The sequence below is a fragment of the Bombus vancouverensis genome, chromosome 10 (genome assembly GCF_051014615.1).
Source record: "Bombus vancouverensis nearcticus chromosome 10, iyBomVanc1_principal, whole genome shotgun sequence".
In the NCBI taxonomy this organism is placed as follows: Eukaryota; Metazoa; Arthropoda; class Insecta; order Hymenoptera; family Apidae; genus Bombus; species Bombus vancouverensis.
Window position 1 is genome coordinate 589584 of NC_134920.1, and position 19274 is coordinate 608857.

Consider the following 19274-nt stretch of genomic DNA (forward strand, 5'->3'; position numbering starts at 1 on the left):
AAATATTAAGAATCGAAGATCCAGTGTGGAGAATTTGAAGGGTTGACTCTGAGATTTGAGAGTAATTTCAGAGAATAGAAGCTTAATTCCTGCGATTACTTCCTTCACATACTTCCCCTTTTCGGATCTTGACACTACGCAAGTCTCTTTCGGTCGTGCCGTACACCTCGCTGCAATATGTCCAAATCCGCTGCACTCGGAACACCTAACACCTTCTCCCCTCTCCGGACACTTAACACTTAGATGATCCTCACTACCGCAAATGAAGCATCTTCTTTTCTTCATTGCATCTACAGATTGACTGGGCTTCCCGTTCTTCTGGGTTTTAGCCGGCTTCACAATCGACTTTGCTCTGCGACTCTTCTGCTCTTCGTACATCACTAACCTCTTCCTCAACTCTTTGATTGACGTAGCGCCGTACAATATAGCCTTATTGTTCTCGTCGTCTATTATTCCATCCACTATGTATTCCACCTTTGCTTCCTCCTCTATGTCCACATGGCTGGCTATTTCGAGCATGCGGTACATGTAAGCCAAACATGCTTCATCACTCTCCTTTTTTGTTTCTTCAAGTTTCTGATGTACTTGCCTACTGTTGACTTTCCACGAAAATTCTTTCACTAGCCCCCTCTTCAACTCATGCCAAGTCCTGGCATGACACTCGAAGCTCGCAAATATTTTCGCTGATCCCTTCAGCAGCTTCCTGGCGTAGACTGCCTTCTGCCCATCCGACCACATGCACGTATCAGCGACTTCCTCGAACGACTCGAACCATCGTTCGACATTTTCACCTTTGTCGCCACTAAACGACTCTAATGCATCTTCGACGTCTCTAAAACTCAGTGTCGAACCAACACATGCCCTTCGACAATATTCATCACGGTCCTGATACACCTGTGGCGGATCGGTATCAACAGGACGCCGACAGGTCGAGGCATCAACGCGGCGCAACACCTCCCGGGCGATCCGCGGGTACCAACCGCCAACACTAGAGGGCTACGACGACAACGAGTCTATCTGTCTAACTCGCTAGCGATCGAATATACGAGCGATTGATACAAATACCGCACCTAGCGAGACTCCCTCTACGTCTAAGGCAGGGACTACCGGGCATAGCCTTACTGACGAGTCCACCGGTAGTCCCGGGACGAAACGCAAACACTCTCCCTCTCTTTTCATTAGCCTCATTGGTGACCACCGACAACGAACACGCACCTTTGGAGAAGGAGTCAGGAAAGGAGCCAACCACCGACGACGACCAAGCCAGGAAGTGATGTAGCCATTGCAATAGTTCATGGGCATCACCTCCAGCAGCACGTCAGAGGAGGCGACAACCACCTCGTCCCCACGACGATCAGCCTTCCATCATCGACGACGAGCCATTCCCTCTAACTTGTATCGCGCTATATAGCTTTGGGGTCACGCTATAGCGCTAGGGGGAGGCTGTGTGGCGGATCGGTATCAACAGGACGCCGACAGGTCGAGGCATCAACGCGGCGCAACACCTCCCGGGCGATCCGCGGGTACCAACCGCCAACACTAGAGGGCTACGACGACAACGAGTCTGTCTGTCTAACTCGCTAGCGGTCGAATATACGAGCGATTGATATAAATACCGCACCTAGCGAGACTCCCTCTACGTCTAAGGCAGGGACTACCGGGCATAGCCTTACTGACGAGTCCACCGGTAGTCCCGGGACGAAACGCAAACACTCACACTCTCTTTTCATTCGCCTCACACCCTTCGCGTATCTCTCTTGTATCCTCTTGCGTTTTTCTTGTCATCTTCATCCTCACTTTCGTCGTCGCTTTCTTCTTCCGACGATATGTCGTTACCATCCATGGCCGCTTGTAGCCGTGCGCGTAATTCTACTTTTCTGCCCGTCGTTTTTAAACCCAAACTAGCGAGGCGCTCCTTCAACTCCTTCGTATTCATTTTCTCAACATCTTCATCTTCGTTACAATCACGCTCAGCTCTCTGTATGTTTCCTAAATCTCGTTGACCGGTTAGCTCTTCACCGCCCGTCGATCCCTTAGGATACGATTGTCCAGCCCTACACGCCCGATTCAGCCTTGCAATCAGCACTGACCTCGCACCAGATATAGGGAGGTTCATTCGCGCGAGCTTACTCCTCAGCTCCTCCAGCGTCGAACCCTCTTCACCCGACAATCGTTCGTCCCCAACGTTTGCCATTTTTCACACTACACAAACTTAAACAGTCAACGATATCGTCTTTTACCGCACCGCGTACCGGTAAATTCACAACTAGCTCGAATAGCTCTGTTAAACCGTTTCGTTTTCTGTCTTGTCCAATCCCGGACGAGCCCCCAAAAATATGTAATATCGTGATATAATGTATTTACAAGGAGTGGACAATAGAGATGTTAATCAGACAGAAAAAGACGATTGTTGTTCAACCTGAACTATTCACGCCAAACGTACAGAAAACAGCGCAACTAAATAACTAGATAGCGACTCGACTTTTACCAAAACGCAATCAACACTCTCTCGGCAACGCCACTCGCAAACTCTGTCTCCGCTCAACTCGCACTCGGCTCCTCGACTCACACTCTGTTTCTCGACTCACACTCTGGCCGTTGTCGCATTCTATTGCCTTTTTCCTAGGCCCGCCGCACACGTGTTCTGCAGACGCTCGTAGCCAGGGTCACGTAGGTCTTTTCCACGAAACTATGCACTTGAAAAGACCGATGACACATTGATGGGCCCGACGGCGCCTCGGCTCTCGCGACATTGTTCATAGTTCGCCCGATATTTCTTAGCCCTTTCGTCCACGATACTACATATATGTAGTGGTGTACTGGTCATCTTTTTTCCACACGTTTTTAGCTTTTTAGCTGTTTGTGTATGGGCGCCTAATCAGCCAATCAGAAATAGCCGGTATTCTATGAATCCTTTTCTTCAATGCTCGAAGAGCTGGATATTTATCCAAAGCTGATGCCCCAAACATATACTCGAAATTTTCAAGGGCCGCTGCAAACACGAAGTCCGCCCATGTCGTCTGAAAAAAGGTTTGTATACATTTATTTTGTACCTCCTCTATTAAACAATTTTTTTAATTTACCTTGAAACATGTGAAAAATCGAACTCTTAACTAAAGATCACTAGCTTTTTAGGAAGAATTTGCATTTTTATTTTATTGTCAGAATTTAATGGATAATTTTAGAAACTTCAACCTTTGGAGGTATTTGTTAATTAAAAATGACAAAACTGGTATTATGTAAAAAAGAGTAATGTGTATCCTGAATCAATGTCGAATGGAAATTAGACAGTTCTATAAAAATAATCCTTCTCACGATTCCACAACTTCATAGCTTAATTAAATACAATTCTTCGGCGATATAATTACAAATACATTTACAGGAATTGTGTAATATGATAAATATCTCGTTAAAGAAATTGAAATCGTAAATTCCGCGGATAACCAGCGTTTATCATATAGAGACAGGGATTTGCAAAGAATAAAAGTTGTAGAACGTTGAAAGGCGTTGAGAGAAACGTGATGTTATCCCGTTATTCGTTAACGCAACGCAGTTAAAAAAATCCCGTAGGAAGATTACGATAATAGATAACCTGAGTCGAGTGTTTGTCGGGGGATCTAAAAGATTCTTTCGAGTTGAGCGTCTGAGATTGCAGAGAAGAAAATTTGGAAGCCATCGAATTCGTGATGTCGATAGAAATCTTCAGTTGGAATCGTTGTATCATAACGTAGTCTGCTTATTGTCGACAAGACTTTACTAAACTAAAAGTGACTACTAAAAGTTTCTATCCTCTAAATTCTATCTACGATTCTATAATCTAAAAACTGACTTTTGCAAACAAACTGTAACATTCGCTTAACGGAAAGACATACGTATCTTGTTTGTACACGTCTTTTCACAATGAATTCTTAAACGTCTGTCTCTGTGGTGAGACAAATGCAAAGTCATCTCATCAGTTACTCACCTTGCTTCAAATCTCCAAGAGCATCGACGAGCACGTCGCATATCATCGCATCCCATTCGTTCCTTCCCATTAGATCGTACTTCTTCGCCAAGTATCGCGCCACAGCGTTACTCTGCGCTACCGGTTTCCTGTCTATCTCCAGCACAGGCAGCATTTTATAAGGCATTGCTAAGAACAAACATGGCTCATATGAACACTGTGTAGAGGGAAACGATCGATAGGAAATCACAACACAGCTTCCGAGGCCGTTGCGTTCTTGTGAATAAATGAATCGAAATCATTTCGGTTTTAATCAACATGGCCTAGTAAAGAAATACAGAAATGTCTTCTTTCTCCTTTTTTTCTTTTCTTACGATTACGATGGACAAGGTATCGCGTGTTTTTGACTGTTGGGAAGAACCTAAAGTTTTTAAAATCAAGGATAAATGATCGAGTATAAAATTTGTAATTCTCACGGAAAGGAACGAATCTGTCCGATGCGGTGTACTGAATGTACGAGGAACGATCAGTATCGTTTTGCAGCATTGCATAAGGAAGACCTTATGCAATGATAGTGGACTTACAACTGCGAATAAAAAATTCACGTCGCATAATACCAGACACGGAAAAGATATTAGAAAATGTACACGGTTCTTGTAATGAAAATTGAAATGCAAGGTATATAAATCGAATGTCTCTTGCGAACGTAATTTTGTGTTTTACACCGACAGGATTGATTTACAGACTTACGTTGATTTTTGGTTTCTCTATCTGCAAGCGACATATAAGATTATATCGAAGACTATGTTGCGTAAAACTTTTATTATACTATTTACGATAGAAATGTCGCAACGGAAGATCGAATTTTATGTCTGCTTTGTTCTTTCGACTTTTTAGCTATGTTCTTGTTCATTTCCGAACTGATTTCAATTTTTTATCCTTTTTTTCCGACAAGTCCTAAAAAATTTTTAAATTAACGAGAAACGTAGAAGTATTTTTGTATTCCTATTTTAAGTCACCTATTTACGGTTTTCTCAAAATATTCGAAATGCTTCGATTCATTGAAAACAATAAAGATTGCAACACAAAAATTCGAGAATCGTAAGTGAATTAAGTTGGTATTCGATAAACACGATATTACGGAAGCAAAACTTAATGAAAAGTTCGACTTTATTCCGTATGAAATTTTACTTTAAGTAAGTTTAGCCTGCACGTGAAACGAAAGTTTTATATACAGAAAAGTTTGAGTAAATGGTAGATACCTGAGAGTTGAACGATGAAAGTAAAAATCGATTCTTCACGCTTACAATCCTTGTATTCAGGCCAGAGTTCTTCGGGGATCCTCTCGTCGGTATACTCGATGCCAGTATATGCAAATATGTACCGTATATGTTCGGCACGACCACGGGCATTGAAGTAGATTTGTTTGCAGGTAGGTTCGTCGCTCATTTTCCTTGCTCTGTCAACTTATCGAGAAAAATGATACAATTAACTCGTGTAATTAACAGACTGTGTGCGTGTTTGTGTGTATAGAGAACAATTTATTTATAGATGGAATAATTCGTATAATACGCAAAATAAATCATTTAGAAGGCTGGAATATGTGTTTTTGAAACAATTAATTATGTCGAAAAATATTTCAAACGAGATATAATTATGAAAAAAATAATAATTAAATGTATGTAAATGCATGTAATAATAGTTAAATGTATGTAAATGTAATAATTAAATGTAATTAGTTTCTTTATACGCACGCGATATTATTGGCGATATATGAAGGTCAACTTTATTTTTTTAAATAGATATATTTATACGTATATTTATAGATATAAATACATATATTATATAGATATAATAGTATATATAATATATATAATAATATATATGTCGAGTCTGAATCTCCGAGTCCGAGCTCGAGGCGCCCTCCCGGGGAGGGCTCGCGGGAGGTAGCGGTTCTGCGTTGAAGTTCTCCATCGTCCGGTCGCGCGTGGGGTACCTTTATTGTCGATAGTTACACTAGCGACGAGGGCCTCAGGCTTGATAACGAATCCGTGACCAACGGGAGGACAGGTTCCCTTGCTCTAACTCACACGTGCACCACTCCCTGCTCGTAAGGCACTCGACTTCCTTCACCGATCAGCTCTCTAGCAAGACTGCTCGTCATCCCAACGACGCCACCGAAACAAGACTCCGGTCGAGTGTCTCAGTACACACGATCCTCCGATCGACGTACGATTACTATCGGTTTGGATACTTGCGATTGTTTCGTTATGGCTATATTAGGCTCTAGGTTGCAAGGTTAGGGTGTTGTCCTGAAGTTCCACAGGGGCCCCGGCGTCCTTTTGTCTCCGACTCGGCCATCCTGACACTTACACGTCCTCGTGTGTGGCCTGCTGGCTTAGTCCACCCGTCGGGGCTTCCACCACGCAGGCATCGACCCGGCGCTCGTCCTCGGGGCAATGTATTTCTTCTCGCCGCGATGGACAGCGAGACGCGATGTGTCCCGGCATGTGGCAGTGAAAGCACAACGCTTTTGGTGGTGCAGCCGGTCAGCTTTCCTCCGGACGTCGGGGGTCCTCCTTCGGTTACCACTTCGCCCTCTTGCGGCATTCGAATGTCGGATGTCCGTAAATACCGCAGTGGCCACACCTGGTCCAGGGGGCGGGTGACCTGCCTCGTTTGTTTCCGGAGCTCGCTAATGACCTCCACGGCGGGGGCGTTGGCCACTCCGTGTATAGGAAGGGCTTCATTTCTCTTTGGAATTGTTTCACCGACGTGATGTCACTCGTGAGCGCTAATCGTTTAAAACGTTCATCGCGCGAGCCCAGCAGATGGAGGGCGGTGGCGGCGAGTACCTCTTTCCTGGTTGAATTTCGCCACTTCGACTCCAGGAGGGTGATGATACGATTTCCGTACGCTCCTGGTGTTTCGCCGTCCCGCGGTAGTTCCTCGGCTACCTTGATTAGCGACGCGGCTGCTACTTCTTGGCCACCGAAGTGCGCGGCGAATTGTTCCTTAAAATCTGGCCAGGTGAGCTCGTCGCCGTTCATTATCTGCGTAAGCCAATACGCTGCCGGACCCTCTAGGGCACGGTTTAGGGCAGAATACAGTGCGCTGTTTTTCAGGCGGTGGTCCCTCATGAGCAGGCCGACGGCTGTGCACAGGCGGCTGGATCTGCGTCCGCGGCTTCGGGGTTGAAGCGCGGCAGCGATACCCAGGTTGCCCGGTGTCCTTTCTTCTTCTTCTTCTTCTTCTTCTTCTTCTTCTTCCTCTTCTTCTTCCCTAGCGACCGCTTTAGTGCGCGCACGATACTCTTACGATCCCGTGCCGACAACGTGTGTTCGGATGCCACTTCTGATGTCGAGTCTGAATCCGAATCCGAGCTCGAGTCACATTCCGAGTCCGAGCTCGAGGCGCCCTCCCGGGCAGGGCTCGCGGGAGATTGCGATTCCGTGTTGGAGTTCTCCATCGTCCGGTCGCGGGTGGGGTACCTTTATTGTCGATAGTGACACTAGTGACGAGGGCCTCAGGCTTAATAACGAATCCGCGGCCAACGGGAGGACTATCATATAAAAAGCAACAGGATACACGAAATAATATAATTCTGACTAGGACAACATAAACGCAAGAAGTGTTGATATTGAAAAAAATATTTAATTTTGTATATAAATATTTTCATATTTAAAAAAGTTTCCGGAAGCAGGAAGATTTACAAACAAATAATATCATAAACCGAATGTTTCATGATCCTTTTCTAATTAGAGTGTGTGACAGCATGTGAGAACGTTTCTTAAAAATATGACTTATTGCAATTACTTAATCGCAATTATAAACGATTAAGACCTTCTCACAACGAGGCAATCTATCCAAAGTGTAAAACTCGTTATACTTGATGAGAAAACAAATCTCTACTTAGGTTTCATTTCGTTTCATCGCGTTCATAAAAAGTGAATTTGTATGAACACATCGTGCAATTTAGTAATTAGGACCGTTGATCTCGCTGCAACATAGATGGATAGAAAAAAGCCATTTAAAATGATACAACGTCGGGAAGACAATTATGAAAATTATAAATGGAGCACAAGATAAAATTGTTTAAGATTAATTCTTCTTTTTTTTTTTTTAATCGCGAGTGTTTGCAAACGAAGTTTCAATCTGTTTACAATGATAGCAATGAGAGGAGGATGTCTATGAAAGTTATAAATGCGATATTGAATAACATTTCTGCGAGTGGGTTTGTTTTTCGTTACAAATGTTTTTTAAGCGAATCTGCAATCTGTTGGAAACAACGGAACAGTAACGGGACGACTGATAGGGAAATAAAAAAGATCGCGTTTTATTTGAACAGACAAATCTTTGAAATCTATTCGAAAGTCTATTTGAATTGGTACGAGCTCGAAAGGAACGGCGAATACTATAGAAGAAGGATTAATTAAAATTCTTATTAATCTGTACGCTTTGTATATTAAATACCTTGATCGATGCCAAGATAACAAATTATTATACGAAACAGTGAAGTATCCACGTCTGACATTAATATTGAGTATTACCATTACTGTAATTTAATTTTTAACCGATCCTGAAAATTCCTTAGAACGTAAAAAGTATAAAATGTTACTGTGCATTTCAAGATTAAATGCACTGGAATTTAGAAACAGTTATGAAGCGGAAACAAATAATTTATTCAGAATAAGAATTCTACGTAATCATGTTAAAAAAAAAACGTACTTATAACGCGTTTAAACTCCAAATATGTAAAGACAATAAGGGAAAAAAATTAAACGAAGAATCGTAAATTCACACAAGATTTTATCCAAAAAAAAATTGGCCTGTACCAATATTTTTATTTGTCGTTACAAGTTACGAGGGTATTAAAAAGTTGGCCACGAATGGACCAGAGATAAGAATTTATCAGACTTGCTCTCGTAAATTTCAAGACGTTGCATCGGATATTCTTGAAAATCTTTGGACAATGGCCTCGATATTTCGCAGCTTCTATCCTCGAAGCGGAAGAACTCGGCGTTAAAAGCGACAGAACTGGAGAAACCCGGTGACCGCGAGCCTTTCACGCTCTCGACAGATTTCTCATCCCTCGTAATCCTCCCGGTGTCACCCAATTTCCACCCTCGTATTGCGATTTGTTGCTTCCAACGAGGCGACACCTTGACTTGTGATTTCCTTTTTCGTCGCGTGAAACACGACCGAACACTTGTTCAAACACACAATTCATATTTATCTAACTCGACAAAACGCCGTGTCATTGAAACAATAGCATTCTTTGGCTTTTATGTAAATTCCAATAAATTATGATAATGTTCGTGGAGACATTATTGCTACCTATTTTATCTGTCGTGATCCAAATTGATTTGTGGCTACGTATGTATATATATATATTTGTATTTTCTTTTGTTCTTTCTTTTTAATTTATGTGATCTGAGAATTACATTTCTGAGAGTTCGGTGAAATTCGATGCTTTATTTTTATCAGTAGAATCTTCCTTGTCATTGTCAGAACGCAGACGTTTACGCGTTTACGGAAAGTTTAAGGATACAAAAATACAGAAAAATGTAGAAAATATGCAAGAATATGTAAAATATCGAAAGTACAGTACTTCTAATAATACTTAGTAGCATGCTTACAAACAAATTTCTTTTGTATTTCTTGAAATTGCGTAAAGATTCGCGGTAATTATCGGATTTTTGTCCTCTTTTATCTGCTTTTTTTATTCGCAACTTATATGAGATATGAATTAATATTCAACGACGTGCGCTCTGTGCCACGAAATGAATTATCTCGCGTTCAGACTGCGGCAATTCTTACGTTTGATATTTCATTTAACGAACAGCCGCGCGTTCCTGAGTTTAAAAACCGCCACTCTGAACTTACGCTGAGAATAATATCAGGAAAAGCGAACGAGAGATGATTAGAAAGAAAATGCGAGGAGCAGTGAGGGAGATATTACTAGACTGCGCTTTTTTGTGCAAGTATAGCAGGATGTTTGGGAATGTAAAATTTTAACGAATGCGTATAATATGAAAAAATATATGAAATATCCAAGGTATAGTTTTATTAAACTTACTTTTTATAATGCTTCGTAGGTAAAACAATTTTCTATCCAGATTCCACTTTCTCAATCATATTTTAAAAAATGCTCGATAAGGAGTACAATTTTCTACCCTTTCTAATTATATCTTCCAAAATTCTTGATAGATGAAACAATATTCCACCGACGATTTACTTTTTTAATTGTATCCCCCAAAATATGGACCTGCTTAACGTTTAGATATTATTATTTTTTTCGTTGTTACTTGATACAGCTAGCAATTAAATAGTGAGAATAAGAAGAATTGGAAGTGCCATTTTCGAAAAAGAATTTTGGTTTTAAATTGGAAATTAAATTTGGTTTGGACATATATGACACAATTTGTATGGACAATGAAGAGTACGAATCTACGAATTTCGAGGTAAAAGTATTGATATATGTATCGATATTTCTGGTCGTTACAATATCTCTAATCAATACAAAGTTCTAACTGAATGTTAGAATGTTAAACGTTAAAACGTTTAAAACGTTAAAATGTGTATCGAATCGTTGTAATTCCAAAGGTGTCAATTGATGTAATGTAATAATAAAGTATAAAGTATAATAAAGTATAAAGTATAATTTCGTCTGTGGTATAATCTTTCTATTCCATTTTGTTACGTCGCACCGCGAGCAATATGGCAACGAGATGTCACCGGATACTCGCAGCGTATCCTCCATAGTTTCAAGTACCTTCCATAAATCTCATAGATTTCCTAGAAAAGGTCCTTCAAACCAAACAAACGTCTGTTTCCGAAGAATTTCTAAAGACTATTGTCTACCCCGACTGGACAAGGGAAAGTTAGTTTTTCTCACGTATGCTGCAACTTTCCTCCCACTAACCACTTTCTCTCGAGGGCGGTTAAGACCCTTCGTTAACCAATTAACAACGAAGCCACTTCCTTCACTCTCCTAACTAAAATCGTCACCAACAAATCCGTATGGTCCCGTGCGCTAGACACACCCATCCTTAGCTTTCCTCCGAGACAGCATCGTCTCCCAAGACAGTTCTGATTTCACATCCTTCGAACGGTCAATATCCTTCCACCGGGTAGGACACACCCACAGATCAGTCACTCATTCATCTCGTACATATTCTCAACGCGAGAATTGATTGTAATTTCAACAAATAAATAAAAAAAAAAATCTGGTACATACGCACCAGCGTAACTGCCTTCGTTATAAGTTGTTGGAATAAACGGTGAAATATAACTTACTATACTGTGTCATATTCATTTAACCACCTCTTATCTTAACCGAAACAGGGGAACGACTACTTCGCGGCGTCGATTCACCGAATCGTAGCGAGAATTTACGCCTCTCGCTACTGCGACTGCGTCTCTCCGCGAACGGTCGTAACACATTGATCGACAGAAGTACTAAACTCTAATAACATAAATTTATATATTTTCTATTTCCCAGCCACCAGTTTTATAGATTTTTCTATCTTCTGTACTACCTTTATCCCTTTTATTTTGTCTTACATGAGATTATTGTAAATTTAATATCATTTGTTCGCAATATTTGTCCTTGAATTTGAAATGTCGCGCTTCAATGTTGTGTGTTGTTCGACGTTTTATCGAACGATGTTTATCGAACTAGTTTATGAATACGTACATAATCATTAAAGAATCTATAAACCTTACTAGTTTGTTTTTACTAAGTTTTGTTACAGAAAACATGTTCTCATAAATTTTCAACTTTAATTTATGGAAATTTATTAACCTTAAACTATAAAATCATTCAATGAGTCTTTCCGGATGTTTTTATGTAGTCATAATTTCACATATCAGCACAGCTCCACCAATAGGATAAGAGTTACGTGGAAGCAACAGGGGGGAAGAAGAACATATAGATATCTAAAGGTTATTTTTGTCTCATTCAAGTTTCTGTTAACCGGCTTGGAAATTTCCTGTGCTTGTTTCGACTTTGAAGTCTTAAAAAAAAAATTGTAAGTAAATAGTATATATATAGTATATATATCTCGAGCCAAAGTTTCTCTTTATAAATAATAAACCGTTTAAAAACTATATTTTGTATGTTTTTTCCTTATTCATAATTAAATAATAAATATGAAATACTTCTACAGAAAGCCGACATCCTTCAATTAACCGAACAGCAGATGATTTAAAAATTAGTAGTTGAAAGAAATAAATGTTATTACATGTTCATAATTGATCGATAAATTTAAATATACAATTAGAAAATGTTTCTTCTTTATTGATAACTAAATAATACAGATAAGATACAAGATACTTGTACGAAAAGTCGGCGCGTCGTTCAATTAACGGAACAGCAGAGGATTTGAAAATTAGTAGTTGAAAGAAATAAATGTTATCATATGTTCATAATTGATCGATAAATTTAAGTATGCAATTAGAAAATGTTTCTTATGTTTGGAAGAATATATAATCACTGCTGAATGTTTTGTAGTTACGAAAGTTGTATACAAACATACATTGTACATACGACTAGTAATGGCACTAAATTACTGTTAGAGGGTCTTGGGTGTATAGAACCATATGGTTAAATTAATACTAGGGATAACGAATCGCGCGAATGTAATTAATATTTTGAAATGCGTTGTTTGCATTAATTGATAGTTTTCTTATAAACTTTTTTATAAACAATTTCATTGCTATAGAAAAAATATAAATGCCGGTAATATGTCTATCCTACTTAAATAGAAAGTGCAATATTTTGTTATAATATTTGGCGCAAGTTTATACATTATTACATCCAAAAATAATATTCTTTTTATATCTAAGCTATATTAAAATATAAAGATACAAATAGCTATGCGAGTAGTTAGTAATTGATGCTTTTTACTTAAATTGTCTTATACTTCATAATTTGTAATAATATAATTCTTGTCATCAATGATTCTTTGTTTTTACTTTGTATATATTATACTTCCAGGAAGATGCCGCTCTATAAATTGACTTACTTCCCAGTTACGGCATTGGCAGAACCAATCCGTTCTTCTTCAGCTATGCTAGTATTCCATTTGAAGATGAACGTATCAAAAAGGACGTCTGGCCAGAAATAAAGCCCTGTAAGCTTAAAATTTAAAGAAGTTCTGTTTCTTAAATCTCATCTTTCCTAATTTAACTAAAGTAGCTAAATAAAGTAGAATACAATTATGCAGAGTATAACAGAGATTATTGTTTACTCTCCATTGCTCTATAAGATATGTGGGAGAACAATAGGTATTGTTAAGGAGACAATGCCCTTTGTTTGCTGATAAATTAACAATAAATTAAATTATATCTTTCCAAAACAGATAACAGGAAGCTAGATATTTAAGAAGCATCATAATCTGTTTGTTCGATAGAATCTTTGATTCTATTAGTTGTATGTTTTTAGTGACTCCTTATGGCCTGCTTCCTATGCTCGTAGCTGATAGAAGGAAGGTTGCTCAGTCTACAGCTATTTGCCGTTACTTAGCCAAACAATATGACTTAGCTGGAAAGACTGACTGGGCAAATCTTCATATTGATGCCACTGTTGATACTATTCATGATATTCGTCATAGTGAGTATCCAGTGCTGCTTTGCATAAATCTTATGAGAATCTTGATAGCAGATAGTACATATCTGTTCAGGTATTTATTAGTTGAAATCCGATTTAATATTTGATTTAATCGAACGATACACGTATGTCAACAATACAAGACAAAGGATTAAAAAGGATTGTAATTCTATCTTCAGTATCATTTAAATTTCGCACAAGACTGTATTCAAGTTAGTATAACATTAGCGAATAGTATTTAACTGAAAACAAATTTTCAGAAATTGCCGCCTTCCGCTATGAGGAGGACGAGAAGGTCAAAGCTGCAAAACGCAAGGCTGCTGAAGAGACGCTGCCGTTCATTTTAGAACGTTTGGACCAGCAAGTGAAGGAAAATGACGGCTACTTCTACGATGGTACTCTCTCTTGGGCTGATTTAACATTCGTTGCTCTGCTCGATTATTTGAACTTTATGTACAAGTCTGATCTGATCGAGAATTACGAGAATCTGAAGCTGCTGGAGAAAAAGGTCCTCCTTCTGCCCAAGATCAAAAACTGGATTGAGAGACGCCCAGTTAGCGAATTCTAAACTTCACGATTGCTTATGGTTTTATAAGCGTTTAAAGATTGCGGTCTTAGTGTGTTGAGAGAACGAAGAACGAATCGTGTTGATGGAAGTTTGTATGGAATATACTGATTGCTTTTAACATTCATTAGTTCCAGCTATTACCGATATTTTTGTCATTTAGTTAGGGTTTTCCCTTTAGATTACGTTGTGATAGAGAACTATTATTTGTGTATTCCTACAGAAACATACGAACTATATAAACTGTTGACACGATGTTGTGCTTTTGTATTATAGAGATAATAATAAAACCATCAAACAATCATTAATTATGTTTTTTATTATATTCATTAAGAATTGAAGATTACCTCCTTGGTGATCTTGATAATATCGTATTTTACAAATGTTGAACAAAAAAAAAATGTATGATTATTTTATTCAATACGTTATGAGGGTTGCTTTAAAAAAAATACGAGTTACATATTTCTTTGAAAAAAGCATGATTTTTATCGATACAATAATGTTCTTCTGTTATCGCTTTAAAGTTGAGTACTTCGTTGATTACACGAGAGAACTCGCCTACAGCAAACAAGATACGACCGTGTGTAAAGTAATTAATCTGTTTGCTCGTTGCTAGCTACACATAAGGCTTGCGTAAAAAAAAATATGCATTTCAGTTCAGGCGGAGAATTATGTAGGAAGTCATTTTGTCGATCAATAACTTAGTTAATAAAAGATCAAATTTTCATGTACATAAATGTAAGTAACGTTCAAGTATTAATCATTACATACAATTTTTGTATAATTCGATATCTTGGTCACTTACATCTTACAAATGATACATAGATAATATTTATGAGATACATTGGAGCTATCTTTTAGTTAACGCCATTTTTTCTTGTTTTCTCTGTACTTTTACTATTCTTCCAAAAATATCAAAGGATCGATGACTTCAAATTAAACTAGAATTGCTTCGGTATATTGTCAATCAATGGCTATTTGTAATCACATCTATATCAAAGGAAAACCGATTGCAAAATTAATTACCCTTGCAACTCCGCAATATGAAAATATGTGTGATCGACCTTGAAGATGACAAATCTCAATGTTTGAAGTAGTACAAAAAGATGATAATTTAATTTCGCTTTATCAAACTGTACAAGATTTGTATACACATACAGAAAAAAAACGGAGTTCAAACATTAATCAACATGAATTATCGGTTATTATTGTTGAGTAATTATTAGGATTAGAGTTTTGGAGTATCGATCGTATCGACTTTTAACTATCGGTTTCCGCAATTTATTGTTTTTCTAAATTATGTCTAAATGGTATCAGTTTTTGAATATTTTATAGTTTACACTCCAACATACTGACGTAAGCTATCGAAAATAATTGTAAATTATGCAATATCATTATTTTTATATTTCATAATCTAAATTTCAATCTATTTTTTGTATTTAACATCCCTTATTTATTGTTCGTGTTCCGTCTTGTACGTTCTTCAAAAAATCTTAATTTTTTTTTCGATAAAATCTTGTGTGAATTTACAAAAAATACGATTCTTCGTTTAATTTTTTTCCCTTATTGTCTTTACATATTTGGAGTTTAAACGCGTTATAAGTACGTTTTTTTTTAACATGATTACGTAAAATTCTTATTCTGAATAAATTATTTGTTTCCGCTTCATAACTGTTTCTAAATTACAGTGCATTTAATCTTGAAATGCACAGTAACATTTTATACTTTTTACGTTCTAAGGAATTTTCAGGATCGGTTAAAAATTAAATTACAATAATGGTAATACTCAATATTCATGTCAGACGTACAGTACAGTACATGTTCAAAGCGTACAGATTAATAAGAATTTTAATTAATCCTTCTTCTATAGTATTCACCGTTCTTTTCGAGCTCGTACCATTTCAAATAGACTTTCGAATAGATTTCAAAGATTTGTCTGTTCAAATAAAACGCGATCTTTATTATTTCCCTATCAGTCGTCCCGTTACTGTTCCGTTGTTTCCAACAGATTGCAGATTCGTTTAAAAAACATTTGTAACGAAAAACAAACCCACTCGCAGAAATGTTATTCAATATCGCATTTATAACTTTCATAGACATCCTCCTCTCATTGCTATCATTGTAAACAGATTGAAACTTCGTTTGCAAACACTCGCGATTAAAAAAAAAAAAGAAGAATTAATCTTAAACAATTTTATCTTGTGTTCCATTTATAATTTTCATAATTGTCTTCCCGACGTTGTATCATTTTAAATGGCTTTTTTCTATCCATCTATGTTGCAGCGAGATCAACGGTCCTAATTACTAAATTGCACGATGTGTTCATACAAATTCACTTTTTATGAACGCGATGAAACGAAATGAAACCTAAGTAGAGATTTGTTTTCTCATCAAGTATAACGAGTTTTATACTTTGGATAGATTGCCTCGTTGTGAGAAGGTCTTAATCGTTTATAATTGCGATTAAGTAATTGCAATAAGTCATATTTTTAAGAAACGTTCTCACATGCTGTCACACACTCTAATTAGAAAAGGATCATGAAACATTCGGTTTATGATATTATTTGTTTGTAAATCTTCCTGCTTCCGGAAACTTTTTTAAATATGAAAATATTTATATACAAAATTAAATATTTTTTTCAATATCAACACTTCTTGCGTTTATGTTGTCCTAGTCAGAATTAAATTATTTCGTGTATCCTGTTGCTTTTTATATGATAGTCCTCCCGTTGGCCGCGGATTCGTTATCAAGCCTGAGGCTCTCGTCACTAGTGTCACTATCGACAATAAAGGTACCCCACCCGCGACCGGACGATGGAGAACTCCAACACGGAATCGCAATCTCCCGCGAGCCCTGCCCGGGAGGGCGCCTCGAGCTCGGACTCGGAATGTGACTCGAGCTCGGATTCGGATTCAGACTCGACATCAGAAGTGGCATCCGAACACACGTTGTCGGCACGGGATCGTAAGAGTATCGTGCGCGCACTAAAGCGGTCGCTAGGGAAGAAGAAGAGGAAGAAGAAGAAGAAGAAGAAGAAAGGACACCGGGCAACCTGGGTATCGCTACCGCGATTCAACCCCGAAGCCGCGGACGCAGATCCAGCCGCCTGGTGCACAGCCATCGGCCTGCTCATGAGGGACCACCCCCTGAAAAACAGCGCACTGTATTCTGCCCTAAACCGTACCCTAGAGGGTCCGGCAGCGTATTGGCTTACGCAGATAATGAACGGCGACGAGCTCACCTGGCCAGATTTTAAGGAACAATTCGCCGCGCACTTCGGTGGCCAAGAAGTAGCAGCCGCGTCGCTAATCAAGGTAGCCGAGGAACTACCGCGGGACGGCGAAACACCAGGAGCGTACGGAAATCGTATCATCACCCTCCTGGGGTCGAAGTGGCGAAATTCAACCAGGGAAGAGGTACTCGCCGCCACCGCCCTCCATCTGCTGGGCTCGCGCGATGAACGTTTTAAACGATTAGCGCTCACGAGTGACATCACGTCGGTGAAACAATTCCAAAGAGAAATGAAGCCCTTCCTATACACGGAGTGGCCAACGCCCCCGCCGTGGAGGTCATTAGCGAGCTCCGGAAACAAACGAGGCAGGTCACCCGCCCCCTGGACCAGGTGTGGCCACTGCGGTATTTACGGACATCCGACATTCGAATGCCGCAAGAGGGCGAAGTGGTAACCGAAGGAGGACCCCCGACGCCCGGAGGAAAGCCGGCCGGCTGCCCCACCAAAAGCGTTGTGCTTTCACTGCCACATGCCGGGACACATCGCGTATCGCTGTCCATCGCGGCGAGAAGAAAAACATTGCCCCGAGGACGAGCGCCGGGTCGATGCCTGTGTCACAGACGAAATTCGAGCAACTGTATATAACAAACCGAAATTCCGAACGCCTTATCGCGTGTGACCGTCCGGTCAGCACCCGTTCTCAGCCGCCTGAGTGGCATTCGATCACTCCAGCCGTTCTCCGAATTTTACACTAAGTATAAACAAAACCTTCTCCCACTCCAACGAATGGAAGAATATAAATGCTCCCTTCAAAATCATCCAGTCAGTCTAATAAAAAAATTCTTAACTAATCCAAGTATCGAAAGTGTATCATCGCGAACCGAAAGAATTGTATAAATTGAGTAAAAAAAATAAAAAGAACTTAATCTCCTTTTCGGAAATTAACAAGTTCCTTATTTTTACCTTAATTTTACACGACACCTGCGTGGTGGAAGCCCCGACGGGTAGACTAAGCCAGCAGGCCACACACGAGGACGTGTAAGTGTCAGAATGGCCGAGTCGGAGACGAAAGGACGCCGGGGCCCCTCTGGAACTTCAGGACAACACCCTAACCTTGCAACCTAGAGCCTAATATAGCCATAACGAAACAATCGCAAGTATCCAAACCGATAGCAATCGTACGTCGATCGGAGGATCGTGTGTACTGAGACACTCGACCGGAGTCTTGTTTCGGTGGCGTCGTTGGGATGACGAGCAGTCTTGCTAGAGAGCTGATCGGTGACGGAAGTCGAGTGCCTTACGAGCAGGGAGTGGTGCACGTGTGAGTTAGAGCAAGGGAACCTGTCCTCCCGTTGGTCACGGATTTGTTATCAAACCTGAGGCCCTCGTCACTAGTGTAACTATCGACAATAAAGGTACCCCACGCGCGACCGGACGATGGAGAACTTCAACGCAGAACCGCTACCCCTCCCGCGAGCCCGCCCCGGGAGGGCGCCTCGAGCTCGGACTCGGAGATTCAGACTCGACATATATATTATTATATATATTATATATACTATTATATCTATATAATATATGTATTTATATCTATAAATATATGTATAAATATATCTATTTAAAAAAATAAAGTTGACCTTCATATATCGCCAATAATATCGCGTGCGTAAAAAGAAACTAATTACATTTAATTCTTTTTTTACATTTATTTATTTTTTATTATTATTTTTTTCACAACTAATTACATTTAATTATTACATTTACATACATTTAACTATTATTACATACATTTACATATATTTAATTATTATTTTTTTCATAATTATATCTCGTTTGAAATGTTTTTCGACATAATTAATTGTTTCAAAAACACATATTCCAGCCTTCTAAATGATTTATTTTGCGTATTATACGAATTATTCC

At 39.2% G+C, this 19274-nt stretch overlaps 1 pseudogene across 1 annotated transcript; it reads left to right on the forward strand.

Annotated features, from left to right (window-relative positions):
- The first annotated feature begins 12851 nt into the window (after positions 1 to 12851).
- Positions 12852 to 14429, forward strand: LOC117153222 (glutathione S-transferase-like; annotated as a pseudogene). The gene is made up of 3 exons (XR_013059335.1): positions 12852 to 13080; positions 13392 to 13559; positions 13817 to 14429. The product of XR_013059335.1 is annotated as a glutathione S-transferase-like (transcript).
- Positions 14430 to 19274: the final 4845 nt, after the last annotated feature.